Genomic DNA, 22,624 nt, shown 5'->3' with positions numbered 1-22,624 from the left:
GGCTTGAGAACAGAGTCCCGAATCTCCCTACACACCACAGTCCGGACGCTACAGAGGGTGAGTGGTGGTTCTCCTCTGGCCACACTTGCAGAGGGGGGGCGAGCCCCATCCCCTGCAGCACTTCCACCCGCAGGTGGCACAGGGCCACCGGAGGAGGGTCCGGACTCGGCACTAGTGCCAGGTGCACTCGCCAGCTGAGGTGGGAGAGGTGGGTCCGCTGGAACCCGCCTTCCCTGTCGTCCTATGTTTTGCATTATGTCATGACAGTTTGGGTTAGTGACATATAATACCATTCACAATTAGTTGTAACAGCATGCATTAGTATTCCCATTAACCAAACACCCAGATATTCACACCATTGAACAGCGTGCATAACACATGCATAATTTGAACAGAAATACACAGTCCAACAACATGCAGGGTTAATTGATGGCAACAGGCCATCAGGTGTGGATGTATGAACAGGGCAGATGCATCAACGGACATGCAAATATATATGACCCAACAGGACAAACGTCCAGGGGTGTTAATTGTGATTGCACATACCATTTTCACGTGGAATGGGTTATATGTGGTTATAGGGTGGGGTGAAGAAAGTAATATTAACACCTTCAATAACAATACATATGCTGTACATTTCTAATAGCTACAGTTATATACACACTACTGTTCTAACTACAGTTTCCTATATGATAACTATTTCAACTTGGTGATAGGACTGTTACTGCAACATCAATATACATTTTATGGTTCTTCATACACATTCATATCTAGCTTTGTTCAGCTACATCATCCTGCTACATTTGCTTTATATAGCTGTAGACAAGTGTGGATGTTTGGTATATCAGACAAACATCCTATCTGCATATTGCAGACTGAGAGCAACATATCCAGATTTTGGGATACACATTCCAGATGCAGCAACACTTTGAACAGATTTTGCTGTTTGGTTTTGAATCTCACATGCATTTCATTCTGTCTTGACTGCAGTATACTTTATTCAGGGGTTATTACTACTGTATTGCTGGATTCATGACACTTTCTCACACTCTCTCACTTGCTTTCATTTTTCTATTCAGGATGGTACTTCTAGGCTTTATTGACATGTTTTACCAGTAGTTATTACAATCCTTTCCAGCAGTCTCACTTCTGTCATGTTTCAGTATTTCCACAGGGATATATTTCACACGTGATTTCATCATCTTCTGCAGCTATACTTTTCAGCCTGCTGCAGGTTGTGTACTATTTTCTTACAGGCAGGGCATTTTTATTTCAGAATATATGTCGGACAGTTTCATTTTTAGGTTAAACATACAGGCTGAAACACACTTTTGTAATCAAGCAATACTTGCATACACTTTCACACTGTTACTTGCAGATTTTATTCCTTACTGACTACACTGCACTCTTTTGCTGACTGTCATACTTTTATATTTCTTTACAGTTACCGGTAGTGGATTACTGACCTGCCTGGTGGCGCAACCGCACCAGCCTATCGCCATAGGCTCTGCGGTTTGCAGAATGGATACCTGCAGCTGTAATATAAATGAAGTAATATTGGAATACACATCTCCATAATATCAGCTAGTTTAATTTCTTACATACATAATTAAATGTTACTTACTCAGTAGTGGGGCGTTGGGTGTTTGCCGGGCCTCCTGGATCCAAAGGTTCAGTTGGTCCTGCTTGCATCTCTTCAGGTCCGCATGGTGGTGACGGACCTGCTCACCAGTCCTTGGAATCCCTGTGGCACTGGTGAGATCATGAGCCAACCGGTCCCACGCCTCAGCCCTGTATGCTCCCCAGAGGACCTGGCCCTGCATGAGTTGGGCCTCATGATTATGGACTAGGAGCCAGACCATGTACCTGGACTCCTCAACACCCCACCTCTGTGCTCGAAAGCAACTACCCACTCCTACTCCTGTCATTCTACCTGCAGGTCAGTTCTACAATCATTTATGCTGTGTATTCCTGCCTATGGGGCTTATATAGTCCGTTTTTCCCGCACATATCTGTGATTGGCCATTTTGGAATTGTATCAACTTCAGTAAACCTGCATTGTCATGCTCTAGTTTGTATTCATTCCTATATATTAGCTATTATTGCATTTAAAGGTACTGCTGTCATGGCTTAGTGGTTCTGTACCTTGACTATGGTGTGTAGTATCCTGGGTTTGAACCTGGCCACTGCTTTTTATTTTTCATGACTGTCTAGACATGCTGAGGGGTGTGTCTGTGTAAAGGCAGTTTTGATACGGCTTGCTCAATGTTGCCCATCGGTTAGCTTGTTTGCGCGGTGCGCAGCTCCGTGCAAATGGGGTATGCTGCTTTAAGCCTCATTTGGCTATCGGCACGCATATTACGCTCAGCTCAGTTAGGGGCACATAGATTTAGCGTGTTAGACCACTGCTCAGCTACGGGCACTCATTTTGCACCAGTTAAACCACTGCTCATCTACGGGCACATGCACTCTGTTAAACTGTAGCTCAGCTATGAGCACATCTGGCATTTTTTCTTCTTTTGTTACCTCACATGTCTTCAATATAAATGGGCTATTTCATTACATTTTACATAAATTGTGGTTTTATGTGTACATATTTGTCAGGGACTTGTTTCCTGCTTATTTTGAAAAAAAAAAATTGGTGTTGTGGGGGCTCGAACCATGAATGCCTGCTCTTCAGCCAACATCTCTATCGCTATGCTATTGCTTCTTGGCTTATTTTGCATATTTAGTTCTTATATGCTTTCCCACTGACTGCTAACTGTAGCTGCACTACGGGCACGCCCGCGCAAATGAGCGCACTCACGGTTAAACATCTTTACAATTTAAAAAAAAATATAACATGTTCATTTATATATATTTTATGTTCATAGTCTGTGGGGGCATGTGTTGTGTTGTGTTTATTCACATTTCCGTGGACTCTGTTGTGGGTGTTTACTTTGGGCACTTTTACACTTCTGGGGGCGTGTCCGCTTGCAGGGCTCAGCCTACGGACACGCCCCCTACTGTCTTACACGGACCGTGTTAGACTTAGGTGTGATTCAGCATGCTCTCATGAATATGCAAAGCATGCTGACATCACTCCGTTTAACTGCAGCCTCCGTGTAAGAGTTATAACTCTTACACGGAGGCTTCGTAAATCCTGGGGTAAGACTTTCAAATCCAATAGAAGACATCAGTTTCTGCTGAACAGTTTTTACTGGTTGTTGTTTTAATGTATCAAGTATGGTTCCAGAAATATAATCATTTGTTTGCACTGTTAGTTTACAGCTTGATTTTGTAGTAAAAGTAAAATAATACTATTGTTATCATAATAATAAAATAATAACAATAATAATAAAATAATAACATTGTTATAATAATAAAAAGAATAAGAATAAGAATAAGAATAATCATGGAATGAGTTAAGGAATGTTCGCACTCTTCCATTTGTTTCAGTTCAGACCTATTCTGATGTAATGTCGCCTCTGTAAAAACATTAAGTGCTTCACTGAAAAAGTATGGTACTAGCTTTGCTGTCATAAATATGACCTCAGTGGCACAAAGTTTATAGGCTTAAGTGCTTGTAGCACAACATCTACTTTGTTCCAGGATTTGCACAGTCTATTTCAGTCAGATGTCCACAATACAAAATATTTCTTATACAACTGAAGGATTAACTGTTTTAACTGGGACTGGATCTCAAGCCCTCATGAATATCATTTTGTTATATTACAAGCTGTATCAACTGAAGTAACTAGAAATTGCCATGTTCCTATCAAGATCATAACCATTTTTTAGTGTACAACTCAATGGATACTTAAGTAATCACTCATTAAAGCAAGCTGTAATGTGCAATGACATATTTATATACAAAAGGGATGTGAGAATTATATGATTCAACTTGGAGTTACACAAGAAAGTTAGAAAACCACTTCAGTAATCTACCAAATGCACCATGCTGGAAACTTTCAGTTTCATTAACAGTGTAAACTTTTTCAATGTACAAACCAGTGGCTTAACAAATAATTACTCAGCATGGTAAGGTTAATTGGGTCTATATTATGAGAACGAAACACAAAAACTGCGAATGCATGTTGAGTGACACCAAATGAGCGAAAACCAGAAATATCGAAATCCGGAAAAAAACAAAACTGCAAAACCAAATGTCTAACTGTCTTATGCAGGGAGGCAAGCCCCCTGCACGCCCCACATCCCCTACTTAAATATTCCAACTCCGAGACCGCAATACATTGAAGTGAAAGGAAGAATTTCCCTATGGCGATTTCTGTTTATGCATGTGACATTTTCTGTTTTAGACCATTTGGTGTCACCCAAATGGTGTTCGCGATTTTCGTGTTTCAATCAGATAATATAGACCCGGTTAATTGTGCAACAGCATATGCACACATGGCCATGAGAGAGAATTAAGTCTTTCAGCTGGGAGTTTTGCTAAAAGCATTGTTTGTCCAGGTCCCCTTCAATAAATACATCACACCAAATGACATTTGCCAAGCTTTATTAAAATTCCATAAACATAACTTCATTAACCAACTGACATTTTCATTTATTAATCATGGCATAAACATTCATATAACACTTAACTTAGGGCAGTGTGACCCCTCTCTCCTTGACCAAGTAAGCAGCATCTTTACCTCTGCTTGCTTACTTTTACTTATCAAGCAGTGTCCAACTGCTCACTTGAATTTCCCAGCTCATTGAAATGAACCTCCATTACCAGAGGGGGAACAGAAGAGTGACAAGCCTGGCCCTCTTTTCCACCCACCAGCCTGACCAGACTGTTCCCCTTCCTTCATTCCAAAACTTCCAACAAACCCTCCAAAACAAACCTAATCATACCTAAAGGTCGAACCCAAGTCAACTGGTGTACACCATACACTCTGAACCAACTGGATCTCTATCATCAACCTTCTAGTGGCCTAACAAAATTGGCCATAGCAACCAATTGTCAAAAAGCCAACTTACTTGATGAGCCCTCCCCCAAAGCCAAAATAACCATAGTAGACCACACAATATCATTAACTTGAAATAGCCTCTTTAAGTCACTAATCCTCTGTTAACCTTCCAACTGCAGCTCCAGAATTATTCCCACATTACAACCTTGCAAATGTCTCATAAAAACTGTAAGAGACCGCAATGCCACCTACAATCATGCAAGCCCAATTGCATACTCCCTGGCCTAACTGCAGCCCTGTTTAGCCTCACCACAGATATAAGAATGACCTTTTTTTTTATTATTTTTATTAAATGAATTCTCCCTCACTAAATCCAATGGTCCACCAATGCTCCCAAGTTGAGTGAAAATCTTCTCTCATAAAAACCAATACACCAAAAGGTGTACACATCATGCATGCAAACTGATTACACTTCCAATTATAATAGCTTGACCAGTAATGCAACCTAATTATTCCCCAAACTATAATGCCAGCAAAACAGGGTTCCACATACCTGTATGCCCCAAGTCACATGCCCTCAAGCTCCCATATCTGCCCCTATGGCCTACCAATGCAATTCTCTTGAAACAACTCAATCATGACCCATCCTGCCACGGCCACAACTTGACTGCTCATCGGTCTTACACTGCCTCCCCTCACTAGGCATACCTTAGTGCTGTTCTTCCTGTTACCCTGCTTTGCCCGGATTAAGTTTCCAAAATATACAAACTCTTATATACCTCTCAGCTTCTTAGCCCAAGAAATCTGGAGAAAACCGTAAACAAAAGTGGTACCAAGCCCAAAATAGGAACAATTTCAAATATTGCTGTCAGAAGCCAAGCCTAGAAAGATAGAAAAGGCTTGCAGTATCATGAATTTACTGAAGGGAATTGTGTAACTCCAGACTTTAATGATTTGACACTAATTGCCAGAAAGCCATAATTTTATGACAAATGGCCCAAAATATAAGGCCAAAATTTGGACATTCTGGGAAAAATGTACAGTAGCAGTATGCTCATTTCTCAAGTGCCCCATGAACTAGTTCTTGAAAACTCACCTATGATGCACAGGAACAAAGTGCTCCGGCAACCTATCATACTTGAAAGGTAACACTACCACAACACTATACTCCTAATTAATGTGCTAACTGCTTTGAAACCCCCAAACACCTGCATAACCTTAAAACTCCCCAAAATCCACTACTTCCTAATGACAATCCTGGCTAGAACACAAGCCACAACACTTAGAACTAACCTTAACCCCCTCCCCATGTTACCTATGCAGCTAGTAAGGAATTAAAACATGGCCTACTTCTGGAGAACTCCAAAAGCATGCCTTGCCTAAGCCTTCTAGCTCCCTCATAGACAACAAAGCACCCCATTCCCAAAATATCATCAAAACACCCACATACCTACAATGCTTTCTAAAACCCTACCTACAAAATTCACCCAAAGCATAAGCGACATGGTCCTCGTGTTACTCTCTCTAAAACCCTAACCTGGTATGTAAGATTACCAATGCCAGGTTGATGGACGGATTTGTCCCGCAACAATACCACAACCTTAGGAACAAACTCCAGCATCATGTCAAACAGAACCCATCATTTTTCCTCTATGAACTCAATAAACTGGATGGGTAACTGTAAATGCACCTCAAGGGTTCCACCCATCCAAACGTGAGGGTTGACTTGGCTGGCTTGTAACAGCCCAATAGCTGTTAGCCTAATAACCTCTTATGCTCCTATGATTGTTGTGACGCAACTCCACCTGTGGGAACTCCGCACTCACTATAAACAATCCCCAGTGTTTTACCCTACCCCAACCTACCTGTACCTTACTTGCCCTCACACTACCCAAAACACAGTACTCTGATGTGCCTTAATGAACCCAGATAAGTAGGATTACCTGTGACCTCACTGTGCTCCACTCCAGCCACCAGAGTATCCACCCCAGCAGAATCCATTACTTTGCAATGCCACTTCCCTCAGGGCACTGACCATTACTTAAGCTGCACACTGCCATTTGTGGCCTCATTATCCACCTCTCTGTTGACCAGACATCCGCTGCAACAGCCTCCATCACCTTTCGGGCCTCCTTCATTCTGGCCATCTCTGTGCATCCCCACCTACAAAAGAAAGAAAAAAGTGTAAATTCATGACACCCACATAACTAAGGCTTTTAAATGAGTACATTAAGCCCTGCCAGAAACCTTCCCTGTTGATCAACTGCCCAGACACTACCATTACCTGCAACCCTAGTCCTGAATAGAACAAAACTTTGACAGCTTCCCCTTTGCCTTCTGCGCCTGCTTCCTTCAAGTCACTGACATATGACCATGTTGCACCTCCCACCTTAGCAAATTCATGGCAAAAATGTCCCATACTTCCACCAGTGGAATATTTCAAAGGAATGACATAGAGGAATTCCTTGGCCAAGAGACAAAAAAATAAACCACCGAGTCTCAAAGCCTCCCCCAAAACCTATCTACCATGAATCACTGAACAGATCCTGGCAGCCTCCCAGAATTTTCATTTAATCTATGAAGAGAGGATAACAAAGTGCTGTGCTCATGAAGGCAGCCACTTCATATTTAAAGACTCTGCGACTCCCTCCAGTGATCCCCAAAACAGAGATAGGTATCACCATGTTACCTTGTGACTGCAAGGCCAACTCCTCCTCACTATGCCCCCTTTTAACCAATATTTATACCTAATACTTAATGTCTGTTCAAGGCAGAAGAGGAGCTCCAGCATATTGCAAATAATTTTAAACAGGTATTCAATAATATACTTGAATACATACAACTGGACAAAACAGATATAAGAAAGCACCGTAACTTAAATAGAGACTTAAGCTTATACAGACATTCACTGCCACAAACCTAATAGATTTTGCAGTACCAAGAACTTCTGCAGGGGTAAGGAGGAGCCCTCCTCCCATTAAGCTCCAATGTCTGACATTTTCTAGCAGCAGTAGTCCAATGACTTGCCAATATATCCCTATTTTATGATATATAGACCAAACTGGACATTCTGAAAAGATCTGTGCAGCAGAGGGCATACCTCTCAAACTGTTAGCCAGAAATCTGAACGAAGGTGCAAATAATAGCTAGCAGAGGCCTAAAATAGAGACACTTTGTTCTTATAAATTTATAAAATGGATAAATAACAGGTTGCGCATTAACATGAGTATGAATTCTATGAAGGATATGAAGGCTGAAACTCGAATATGTGCCATTATTTAGTGACTTCAATCCTCAATGATTTGCCAGTAAACCACAATTTAATGAGCACAGCCCACATATCCAAGTCAAAAATCTGGACATTTTCTTAATTCTGTACAATTGAGAGGGATGGGTATGCCATGACCCCATGTTCGCTCCAGGTAACAGCTTTATGAAGACAGGCGACAAATCAACACAGCAGTCAACAGTTACCATTGCACTGTACATGTGCAATGATCAGCCATCACTCAGAGTGCCCCACAGCATGCAAAAACACAAAGTCTCTTTTTTTTTTCTTTTCAAAAATAAGCATAATGTAACCCAAATTAAAGCTATGTTTTACTGTTACAGTGACAGTGAAATAGTGAATATACCCCCCCCAATCTGGCCACATTATCCCTAATTCATCTCAAACTTCTAAAGCATGAAGCCAGACAAAGCCATAACTAAAACAAAACAAGAAGTGAAAATATGGACAATTTCCAAGTATTGTTCTTGCAATCTTACATGAAACCGAACTAACAGGTCTTGCACCAGCACAAATCCTTGGAAGGAACCATAGTCCGAAACTCAAATGTCTGTCACTATTGTAACTGCAGTCAAATGATAACCCCCCCTCTAAAAACCACTTTATAAAAATGGACCAACCTATGAGACAAATCTGAACAGTCTGTGAAAATCCGTACTGATAAAAGAAACATTACCTTGTGTGAGCCAGCATCACGAAATTTGTTGCTAGTTATTTCTGTGTTCCTCCATTTATTACCTCGACCCCAGCACGGCATTCACTGTAATGTCCAGCTCAGCCCTGTTCACTTTACCATTAGGTGGTTCCAAAGTCTGAAGTCAGCTACTTGCCAGCCTCCCTTTCGACTTATCCACAGATAACAAGTGGGGTGGAGTAAGTATAGGGGTTCTGACTTGGTCTTGTACTGTTTCGTGCAGCCATTTGTGTCCTTAAGTGGGTATTTCCAAAAAATGGATATTACACCTGCACCTTAGAGAGCCAATGAAACCTGCTTGGCATTATCATGAATTTTCTGTAGGGTATGAAGTTTCAATCTCAAATGTATGCCATATTTCTAACTTCAGACCTTAATGATTTGTCACTGAGTAGCCAAAACAACAATTTTACTAAACAACTAAAATTATGAGGCAAAATCTGGAAATTCTTGCAAAATCAGTACAGTTGCAAGGTATGGATGCCGACCCACACTATAACAGTCTGTGTGATGGTGCCCAAGCCTAACCAGTATGAGGAGGGACTCTTACTATGGAACCACCAGTGCACAGTTTCAACATATTCTAAAATAAGATGCACTTAATGAACTTATGGAGATGAATATCAGCAGGAAATGTTTTGAAACTGCATGGAGCCTATTGCACATGCCTGTAACAATGTTACTTTTGAACCTTAAAGCCCACAAAAAGGAAGCTGCAGTGTTTCACACTGTGTAGAATCAGTATGCATGCTGCAAGAGACCTGGGAGCCCAAGACCAACAATGACTACAAAAGCAGGTCAGGGCCAGCTCCCACATGCAGCTGCCATCAACCTCAGAAACAGGAGAACAGGGAGCGGCACCAGCATACAACCCTGAAAGACATGAACTCCAAACCACAAATGCAACCTCTCCTGTGCACCCAAAGAAACCAAGCTCAATACCAGCACACAAATATCGATTTCCACCACATATTGAAAACAAAATACTGATGACTATGCTACACCAGAGACTCTAGACACTCACCATCATTGGAACCCCCCCAGGGCATCAGAAAAAGACCCATCACCCGATACCTGCCTTCCAACAAGGCCACGAAACTCTCCTTCAAAAAAAAAATTACGATCACTACACACATCCTCAACATATGCTGCAACCACTCAAGACCTACCTGACCACCACCATATTACCTATAGGTCATCTCGGATGTAAACTTGCAGTATAGCAAGTTGACGCCAAAATGTGATACCTTACCCAGTTACACTCTCACAAAACTTAATAATGCCCTCCCTACACTTACCTCACTTTCTCCCAATCATCCTACTATCCTGTTTACCCCCCCCCCAACTAGCTTCTTCCCTTATCCTCCTGAAACCCATTACTTCTAAACCCAATCTGACAATGTCCCTGGACAAATTGATCTGTTACCAAACCTCATTTACTGGTTTTGTGGTCTCCACTCTTATGACCAGACCACTCCAATCTATGGGCATGCTCCCTATTGCTGACATGCACACATCCATTATTGCTTTAATAAGGCCCTTGTATGCAAAATCTGTATCTAAATAACATTGTCTTCTTGTGTAATTGTGTGTGTGTGTGTGTGTGTGTGTGTGTGTGTGTGTGTGTGTGTGTGTGTGTGTGTGTGTGTGTGTGTGTGTGCGTGTGTGTGTGTGTGTAAACTTGGTGAATCTTGGAGGCATCTGCATCCTGAAATTATATTAAGCAAACAGATCAATTCAAAACGGAAAGCAGGAAAAGAAGAAGTGATCTACAAATACTAAAATATAATGAAACAAATGGAGGATAGATATAGTCATTTTCTGGCTAATGCAGAAATGCACAAATATGTATGATATACTGATAGAAGAAGACCAATTATCTTCTGACTCCATTCCATTGCTGCAGCTATTCCCCATGCAACTAAATCTGATTGTCAAGCCCTGTAATTGCCCTGTCCAAAGAAACATTGCAACTCTCTCCATAATTACCCTATACCAGCAATGAAGGGAGACACTAAGGTGGTTCTAGGCACACTGACCATCTTACCTGCAATCACTGGAGAATGTGGCCTGAAATGAAAAGGGTGATTAACATAAAAGGCACTGTACATCATGTGAACTATACTGGCACTGAAAATACACACACACACACACACACACACACACACACACACACACACACACACACACACACGCACACCCACACACACACACACACACACACACACACACACACACACACACACACACACACACACACACACACACACACACACACACACACACATACACACACACGCACAAAAGTAACAGTAAAGACAAAGTTATTATCTGCAAACAATACAAAGGAAAATGGAAAGTGAAACCTGCATAGTGTGTTTTATTATTGACTAGTGCTTGAGCAAAAACATGGCTATAGAGCATCTTAAAATGCTAAAACTCAAGAAATAGAATGTGAGTACAATGAACACTGATTTACGACATTGCTAAAAATCAAAGTTCTTAATTGTGATAAACTGTTAATCCTTCGCTAAGTATCATTACAGACAGTGTTTGCAGCTCTCAGAAGTGCTGTTGTTATGAAAACTTTCATTAACAATATAAACTTAATGACCTTTATGGGACTGTTGCAGAACTCAGTAAAGAATTCTGTCTGACATTGTTCTTGCTGGTGTCCAGTCATTCTGTCTCAGTAGGACTTATTTAAGCATAGCTCCTGCCAGGACTGTAAGTTATGCAGGTAATTACTCACAACTAGTCAAGCTGTGATTCCAATATAAAACCTTAAGGTTTAAAACATGAGTTATGGCAGAATAAATGCTGTATGACTCCTACCTCCTTTTTGTCTGGCATCATAGCTCCTAGAACATGCCAGAACATTCTGGTTGTGGGAGGCCACTATTGGTTTTGCTATATTCTAGGCTGCTCATGCATTGTTATGTACATTATAGTACTCAAACACAACAAAATTGCTTCAGTGTAGGCAGGTACTTGTTCACAGAAAAAGTAGTCAGTAGATTCTTCTTCCTTTTATTTTATAAGAAGTGTCTTTTATGTTAGAGGAGTTGTTTGTCAATACTTCTTGACATCACAGCTACAGAGACAAACCTGTGAATACTGAGCAGCAGCTGAGTGCTATGCCTAAATAGTTGCACATTTTTAAGGGTTAATGGCACCCTCTGTTTTTTTATTCTTTGCCTGGCAACTGTGGCACTGTCATAATTAAAGAGGGGTATCATTTCTGCTAATTCTTAACCTCTTAAATTTTGTGTAATTAAACAAAACAGCTACATCAATGAATATAATGGTTATATTTCTTTTTATTGTTTGCGTTTTGAGGGAAAGGGTCAGGAGACATGCATTCATGTCTTACATTTGACATGGGAATTATGCAGTACTAACCTCCCTTGTAAATCACACCATCTGAGACTTTAATTGACTACATGGTATAATGATAAACATTATTACTTCTTGTTTCTCATCTTCCCTCTTTGCCAGATAACTAGATAACAGGAAATAAACCTGTTGGTGAAACTACCTGACCTCAGAATACCAGGAGCTGATGGGTTATGCTCCAGTTTTTAAACTGTGCTCTTCTGATTTAACTACCCATTCCTTTTATATTAAGTCTATTTGTCACATGGGTTGTTCTCTACCATCTATAAGGAAGTCTTTGCTGCTCTGTTACCTAAGGTATATTTTCACACTGAGACAGCATTATTTAGTTTGTTTATTGCCCCAACAAGATTCCTAAGAACTTGACTTGCCTGCCATGTGCAGGATCAGCTAATCAAGTGTGGGTTTGTAGCCTTCAGTAACATTGATTTAGGCAAGACAGTGACTGCTCTCTGGTTTTTCACAGTTTGTGTATTCAGCATTGTGGCCATTAAAATATTGCATTGAGATGCCTTTAGTAACCTCACTAATCCTTTGCCTTAAGCTCTTCTTTCATGTGAAACTCTAGTCCTTTCGATGTTTCACAGATAAATTAATGACTCTTTTCCAACAGACTAACATGCTGGTACTCTGTAAAAAATTCATCTTTGGTCCATTTTTCTTAATTAATCATCAGATTTGATTTTTGACCTGCCCAGTCATGATATGCCAATATTTGCTGATGGCATGATGGTTTGGGGTGCCTCACCCTCTAGTACTACTGGTACAGAACAAAATTTAAAGGTACGTCTCATTGATCTTATTAGTGAATAGAAAAAGATGACTACGAACCCTTTTAAAATCAAGAAAATATTCTCTGGAACACAACATATATTATACAATGTACTTAATTTCTGGAGAAATCAGTGCTACCTTGGACAATTGAGACTATGAAAACTCTTAACTATCTTGAAATATTGCTTAAATCGATGTTTTCTCTTTCTGGTATGTCACATGTGACAGTTCTGTTCTAAACTTTGAGGACAGGTTGTTACAATAGTTACAATACTCTGTATACCTTTGCAGAGAGGCAGGGACGTTAATATGAAAATGAATTTATATTCAAGATGTTGGAATATGGACTTCATTTGCCAGTGTATTCATTTGCAAACATCCTGAATCACCTTCAGAGCTTAGAGGCCTGTAGTTTTGTATCTGTCAGCAGATTCTGCTATCTCCACAGTTTGAATTGCACTCTACATCCTTTAAATAGTGTACTGTCTCTTAGTGCAATGGTGTGTTCATCTTATTTTGATGAACCTTCACCTTTGTACTTCACATCCTAGCCCAGTGTGCATCTCTTGATGGGAAGGTCACACACAGAAATTAAATATGTTCACTAAGTTCAAATGCCTGCAGTGCTGCAGATCATTTAAGGCTGAAAGCTAATGTTGTTATGCAAAATGAAACCATTCTGTACCTGCCCCTGCTGCATAGGACTGAAAACCTACATTTGTTATCTCAGAATACCTATGGCCATATTTATAAAAAGCATTAACTTCAAAGTATGTTTCTTCTCTACAGTGCCTTAACTCATTATAGGAATCCAACCTTAAATACAAAGTTTACCTTAATTATAAAACATACCTTCACTTTATTTTTTTACCTCATTAGACATATTTCATTATTTAAGTGTTTACTAATGAGATTGCCATTTGAATTTTATTAATTATTTGCTAAACTGCCTTATTTATTTTCTTTAACATACTAGGGTACCTAGTAATTTTATACCTATATTACTCTGATGGACATATGCTTTATTGACCCTTGAATTTACTGTACTGCCTTTACTCAGATCACCACTGAAAGTGCTCAATATGAATCCATCAAATTATATGTTTGAGAAACATTACACAAAGAAAGAAAGGAACAAACAAAATAAAATAACAAATAGCTGCCAAACGAAGATATACATTTGCAAGCAAGATAGGGAAAAGAATTAAACCATTTCTCTAAATGCACCATTTCTTAGAAAGAAACATTTAATCAAGAAGGGGACTTAAATAAGTAATCATGTCCAAGGTAAGTCTGCTTCTACTCCAACTTGTTAAGGACAACAGGGACCAAAACAATATCTAATTAATTACCCTAGCTCAAGAAAGTAAATCTATTTTTTTATTTAACAAAAACTTGCACAGAGGGGTCAATGCTATTCTAATGCTATACTTTCACATAAGGTATTTGCACCAAAATAAGTCTTCTACTTCTATTTGTATGTCTGCAGTGGTTTAGAAAGTAGTAACACAAATTGTATGCAAATGGTTAATAAAAGCAAAACTTTGATCTACTTCATTTTGTGACATAACTTTAATAAATGGCATAACTCGACCTTGAAATCTCAGCTAATTAAATACTGTAAATAAGGCAAACCCATGAAGCAGCAAAGCGCATATCCAGTGCAGACTATAAATGAAAAATAAATGCAGATGCTTCCAGGTAGGCCACATAACCTAGTCCCTCTTCCACCTCCCATCGTTCCACTTGTCCTAAATTTACATTTCATCTTCTCAGTCTCCTTTATACCTTGGTCTGTTCTCCCAGAATTGCATGCCCATCTGATCTTTTAACTTATGTTTGTATATATTGTATACAGTCCTTGTTTGTACATATCTATGAAATTTTGCATGAAGAATGTTAATAGCTATCTATATTGCTGAGATTATGTTCACTCAGGGTATGCGTGAAATTGGTCAGTTGTGATTAATGCAATACCCTGATAAATAAATAAATAAACAAATAAATAAATAAATAAATACATTGAAAACACAGAATGCATCAATTCAAATACTTTCTAAAATTCTGTATGCATGCGCAGTAAATATGAAAAGCATTATGACTTTTAAAATTAACCATATCATGCATTATTAATCTGAAGCATAATTTATCCCCTGGATTTACGAAGCTCCATGCAAGAAATAAGGCAATTCTTGCACGGAGTGGTTCATGTCCATTTAGGATAGCAGTGCGCCTTGCATATGCATGAAGGCATGCTGCTATCTAATCTAAATGGACATGAGCCAGGAGCGAGCGCAGGGGGCATGTTTCAGGAGTGCAACACAGTGAAATACACCACCTTCGCTCTGAAAATGCCATACAGCACTTTTTGACACAGATGTGTCAATCTATATAATATTATAGCCTGGCTCTAATATTATATAGTAAATGAGTGTACTCAGACACTGAAATATAAATAGCAACATTTTAGTGTCCGCGGACACTGAAAAATAAAAATAAAAACATAAACACCTACAAGGCAGCAGCCTTCAAGTGCACACCGCCAAATGTATGCACTCTTGCCCTACATGCACGGAAGTAGTAAGGCAAGAGGAAATGAACAGAAATTAAAAAAATCTAATAATTTTTTTTCATCAAATAAATCTGAAGTTTAAGTGGTACGCAGCTTGTTTGCACAATACGGCACTTTGCTTAGCCTGGCTGAAATCCTGAAAATGATAGACAAGTGCTACTGTGATAGAAAACATCATTAAGCTGCTGTAGCATAGTGGTACTGCCATGGTATAACATGTAGCACATGTTTGGTTCAAATCCCTTTCTGCCAAATTATTTAATAAACTTTTAAGGAATTTGAATGATAGATGTCAATCATATGGGTCACCTATAGCACAGTAGGGGTGGGAATATGTAAGATATAAATATAAAAAATAATTTATAAATTTAATGAAAAAAATATTTAAGCAATGCTTTGCTAGTGTAAGCATTGTTTACCTGCTTTCAGCTCTGCTTAGCTGGTGTAAGCATTGCTATGCGGATTTGCATAGAGCTGAGCATAGTGCAGCATATTAAAACCAGCCAATCAAGAAAGAGTGTGGGGAAAACTGCCCTATTTAAAACACACAGGCAGGAATACAGCTGTAATCATTTGGGATTGCACACAGTAGGACCAAAATGTCTGGTGTTGTTAAAGGTGTGTGCTTCTGAGTGCAACGTTGGGGCATCCAGGAGTCCAGGGTCATGGTTGGGCTCCTAGTTAAAAACCATGATGGTAGGCTGCTGCAGGGCCAGTACCAGAGCTCGTAGTACAAAGCAGAGGCCTGGGACCAGCTTGCATGTGATCTCACCAGTGCCACTGGCATACCCCAGACTGGTGAGCAGGTACATCATCACCATAATGATCTGAAGTGGAAGAGGGGTGCACTCTTGGACCAGTGGATCCAAGAAGCCTAAGTGCAGGATGTCCCACCTGTCTGTAAGTAGGCAGTCTTATGTATCTCTAATGAAGTATAGAAAAAGTTCAGCTTGTGTCTGTGATTAATGTGTGATGTCTCCCCATACAGCTGCTGCAGAGAGGTCCCAGAATGTTAAGGCTCATGCCCAGCAACTGGCCTGGCTGCATCTGCAGTATGGTGAGTACAGAATACCCCCTACTTTTAGCAGTAAGCAATCAAAATGATAGTAATGGTAGTATTGCTTGTATATATAATTGTGCTGTAAAAGTCAGGAATAAATGCCTGTGTCAGACTGCCAGTGTTACAATGGAGTATTCCCACTTGCAGTGTAATACAGATATCAGTAGCAAACAAGGTACAATATGCAGGAGAGGAATATTAGAATATGTATGAGTGTGTCTGAGTGAACCTGCCAAGAAAGTGCCATGTCAGAGCTACTGTAACAGTTGGAAATGAAAAGCATTCCCCTGTGCATATCATGCAGGAATAGTAATTGTGGAGTTCTGAGTCATACACAGATATGTATGTCAAAACTAGTAAAGGTGATCCCAAACACTGGTGTGTGTCATCTCACTTGTACCTGATAAATTGAAATGTGTATGTCCTGTAGAATGCATTAACAAAGGTGAACTGATTTAGCACTACTTGTCTGCATACTTTAGAATGGGCATGTCAAATAACTGGAAAAAAAGCAACAGTACATATTCCCATCAGAATGTGTTTTACTTGTTTGTCTGACAGCATTGTCCTGTGTTAACCTTTAAATGTCAGCTGCATGTAGCTGTGAATGTACTGACAAATGTATAAGGCTAACAGTTGCAGACTTAAAACTTACAGTGTACTCTGGAATCTAAATTGCAGTATGCAGTTGTAAAACAGTAAAATGTGCAATCCAGCTAATGTGCACATGTTTCACAAACAGTGACACCAATGTTTGTTGTGTATGCATAATTTGTACTGAAAATGGGAAACAAATAATGCATGTCATAATAAATGTATTGTGTACAAAAATGTGTACTAGATATAAATGTCACAAGCAGCTGACAGCACCACCCCAGTAGCTCAGTCTGATAAGGACTAGGCCTGTAGTTCAGTTTTCCACACGCAACATGGTTCGAATCCAGGGACTGCCACTAACATCTCAGTCTCGTTCTACAGTTGTAAACTACAATCTGAATAGAAAAAAAATATTTACTGCAACACATACATTTTCCATACAGGGCACACAGGTAAAGAAATCTGAATAGAAATACTAGTATGATGTGTATAACTATGAAAGGTGTACATTTGCTGTGTTGATCAGCTGCAGTCCTACAAATAGGGGCAAGCTAGACATCCACAATCTGCAGTCCAACCCAGACAAGCCCCTCAACTGTCATACTGTCACAGATAGTTTCACCATTTGCCAAGAAACCTGCACACAGAGAATGTCACAGTAGATGTATGTGAAAGGCACAACACACACTCCAGGGCCTGCAACTAATATGTGAAACTGAAATATGTGTAGAAACAGCAATGTAATGTGCACACAGTTCATCTGCACAGGCCCACAGGTAAAGACATTGGTATAGAAATAGGTCTGATGCGTATAACTAAAATAAGGGTACACTTGCTCTGTTGATATCTACAGCTGTTAGTGTGCTGTAGCAGCCCCATGACCCAGGTAGAGTGTAACTGTGGTCAGAATGTAGAGTAGTGAAAAGTAGTGTACAGACAGATATACTTGAGAGCAGTTGTCAACTGAATATGTTCCCTACCCCCACCACTCAACTGATCCAACCATCACACTGAAACCAACATGGGTATGTTCCGAAACAAACCTTTACTGTTGGGACCATTGTTCCATTTGGTTTATTATTGTTTAAACTATGTGCATACTAATATTCTCTGTTGAGTAATCATTTTATTGCCTGCCTGACATACCACTAACTGGCAACTGTTGCAACCCTGAATGCCATTCCATATATGCATGGGTTCTGTTTGCTATGGCACTTATAATTGCACTGTTTTGGGTAAATGGGAATACGCATGCATGCTATTTTGACTAGTGTTGTAATGTACTGTGCATGACTAACCAATATTCATTGTTAATTGCCCCACCATAGCACATATGGAAAGGCAGATCTCAGCAGATCCGCCTCTCCCACCTCATCTGGCTGAGGCACCGGGTCCCAGCATGTCTGGTACCCAACCCAGACCTCCCTCATCTTCTGGTCATGCACCACCCTCAGGTGAAACTGCTGCAAGGGATGGGACTCACCCCCTCCTGTAAGTGGGCACAGTGAGGACATTGTCACCAGGGATGAGGTCTGTGGCATGGTGCGCAGTGTCCTCCAGATGGAGCTGGATGACTGCCTGTGCCAGGTAAGGGGCAGGGTCTCTCAGCTAGAGGGACAGGTGGCCCCTCCAGCCCAGCCCCCAGCACAGCCACCATTGGGGCTGTGAAGGAGTAGTGGTGGTGAATGCAATCAGGTGGGGACATCAGTGCCACTTCTACCATCTGGGGGACTCACGAGCCTCAGATTCCCAACCACCTCCCCATCAAGGTGTTTACCCCCCCCATGCGTCATACACTGCCCCATCTGATGTCTTGTCTGTCTTGTCTGTCTGCAAAAGCAACCTCTCCTACCAAACATCCCTCACCACACTTACCAGTAATCCTTCCTTAACATCCCACTCTCCCTTTAAAAAAAAAAGGGCATCTGTCCCACAAAAAAATCACGTCCCATACATAGCTCTACATTTCAATCAGCGACATGTACCCAGCACACAATCTAACCCTACCAATTATCCGTATTGTATGATGCCCACACAACTCCCTGTAGGGTGTGAGGCTCCAAATTCTAAATTGCCCACATTGAAAGCAGCTGTTGCTGCCAAAGAAATGCAGAGCTATGGTCCTTTCCTACACCCGTACTGCACATCCCTACTTGTTTCTCCTCGTTTGTCCCCCTGCTTGCCCCAATTTCACTACTTTCCTATCTCCCTTTTTTTTCTTTTCTTTATTTAAAATTAGCATGGGTTTAAGCGGCTGTATCAGGTGTAAGCAAAGCTAAGCTCACGTAAGAGTTGCTTAGCTCCACACAAACCCTCACAAACCTGCATACAACTGCTTTAAAGCATCTTAATGACTCTGTCTCCAACAGCCCTTGTTCTGCCCAGCAACAAAATAAGCTACCCTTGGAAGTCTTAAACCTAAGACCATGTATCTATAGCCAAAGTGATTTACCACTAAACCATTTCAGATGTAAATACATTTGATGTTTTCTCAAACATATCATCCAGAACAGTCATTCAACAGTAAGGGAAATGTATTTATATGTATACATATATATATATATATATATATATATATATATATATATATATATATATATATATATATATATATATATATATATATATATATATATATATATATATATATATATATATATATATATATATATATATATATATATATATATATATATATATATATATATATATATATATATATATATATATATGTATATAAATCAGCACAACAAATAAATATATGACCAAAGGCACCATTAATGGGGTGAAGGGGCCCAAATAAGTACCTCTTGTAGTTATTGATATCCCCTCCTCCACAGCTGAACAGATCTGCCTTGTAACACAATAACCAGTACTTGCAAGTCTTATACCCAGGACCCTACACAACATAGCCATCTCAGCTGTATGATGTCAGGATCATATCAATAACATATCATGCAGAACAGTCTGTGTACCATAGGGAATGTACAATGTGGAAGCAGTAAACATTCCAATGGTATATACACACACACACACACACACACACACACACACACACACACACACACACACACACACACACACACACACACACACATACACACATATATATATATATATATATATACACACATACATACTCATATACATATATTACTACTTATAAATATGTATAAGAAGATATATATTTAGAGGGTGCTCAGAATATTTAAACAGCCAGTATTCCTACAGTTGCCACCTTTTAAAATGGCCAGTGTTTGATTCTTTTATATAAAAGACTATTATTGCATGAAACATATACCCACAGACAAGTCAAATGATATGACACCACACACAAGTCTGCATACATAGAATGTTTATTTGTGCACTATTTCAGTTGTATATGCTATTTCATATAGCAGTTAGGTGTCTGAAATACATAATAACTGAGTAATGCAACTCTCAAACAAAACATTTGATACAGTAATCTGAAAGCATAACATATGTTGCTGTCCAGGCCAAGGCCTTCAGGTAGTACAACAGTAAAAAAACACTGGTCAGGAAGATAAGAATCAATCAACACTAATTAATTACAGATGTAGTTTAGCAGCCTCCAATTACACTCTTTACTCAACCCCTAGGAGGAAACGAATTAAGTTGTCACAATGAAAATGTATCTGTTACATAACAATGCTTAACTTAAAACATCACTATCACACTGACAAACAGAACTGTCTGTAAAACAGTAAGCACTAGCCCACCACTGTCCCCATGGTGAAATGTATGTAAATGTACAGCCATATGCCTTCATGTGTCTTACTACTGATATCCCTCACATGTTGTAACAGCCTAGGTTGAAAACGGTGCATACCCCTCCCTCATAGAATGACTTACAAGGGCATATAACAGTGTTACATACACTGACCTCTGGACTGTACAAGGTCACACACGTTTTGTAAAGCAGTATCCCTCATATATATGGACCCTACACCACAATATGTGTGGAAGTCCACAACATCACTTGAATGATAGCAGGAATGCCAGCACTAAATAATGATAGATCACTACTTAACAACCTCTTACTGCATGACATATGGACAAAGCCTATTATATAGGTGGAGGACAGAGGCTGAAACACAGGGCCATATTTGCAATATTGCTGTTATACACTGTGAGAGTTGCTGGTGTACAGGATTGGTTGCAACATACCCTTACTCAGGAATATAAAGTCAGAAACACAAATGGATGTAGCCATGTACTGATACCACTCAACAGAGAGAATGCCACTGATATATCAGAGAAAAGACCTGTGTGGTGAACAGACAAAACATAATAGCCAATCCTCTGGCCATCATGTGGATAGGCCCACAGTTGAGAGCTATGCAGACAGACTGCATTCCATACAAAACTAGCATGTACACACAAACCCTGTAAAACTAGCGGTATACAATGCATATAACAACAATACTCACACTGTCCGTAGGTCTGGAACCTTATACAAATATGTAGTTGGCCAGTGTCTGAAAGTCCTGTTGTAAGAGGTATTGATACCTGCTCTTTGTAATACTGCTGCCCACACACAGGAAGGATGTCTTCCATACAGGGAAGGTAAAGAGACAGCGCCCACTTGATATAGTAATTTATATAAGTGGGTTGCCGTGACAGTGGTAATTGGAAGTGCTACACAGATGGCTGCATAAAATTAGCAAGTGGTGAACACTGACTGGTGCAGAGGCCATCACCTGATCATGAGCATCACCTACAAAATCCATGTTGCAACCTATTCAAAGCAGCTCAATCCCTGTAGTGGAGAGAGATAAAAAATAAATAACTAAAACTACAAACCAAACCAAACAAAAGTATATAAAACAAGGGACACATAAAAGTGTACCTAGAAGAGAGGATAATACCACAACAGGTATGTGAAACATATATGCATGTAATTGAATGTAGTACTTGGTTTGTAATAATGGAATAGATGATGTGAAAAGATTTATATGTGCCATCAAGACTTGTTGTTGTAATGATGTCCTGCTGAACAGTTGCTATTGACATAGCATCTGGCCATGTGGGCAGTGGGCCATACCTGTCAACTGTGCAGATCAGCATTGAAAAACAAGATGTAAGCCATTATAGTGTGTGTTCTGTACCTCAAGACATGTATATTAGTGTGGCAAACAGCTGGTGGTGGAAGTAATGAAGTTATGACAGACACATGAGTTTCAGACCCCACCTGCAAGACAGTCATGTTAATGTGAAATGTATCATGCACAAATGTCATAGGTTTTTAATAGGCTTACCTGCAATCTGTCCATATATATACTACCGTAATGTTAGGGTGTGTCCACATGTGACACCTGTCTGTTTT

Source organism: Protopterus annectens, chromosome 5.part0 (assembly GCF_019279795.1).
Source record: "Protopterus annectens isolate FY-2018-M chromosome 5.part0, PAN1.0, whole genome shotgun sequence".
Lineage (NCBI taxonomy): Eukaryota > Metazoa > Chordata > Ceratodontiformes > Protopteridae > Protopterus > Protopterus annectens.
The sequence above is the reverse complement of the archived record's forward strand: the minus strand, read 5'-3'. Positions refer to the sequence as shown.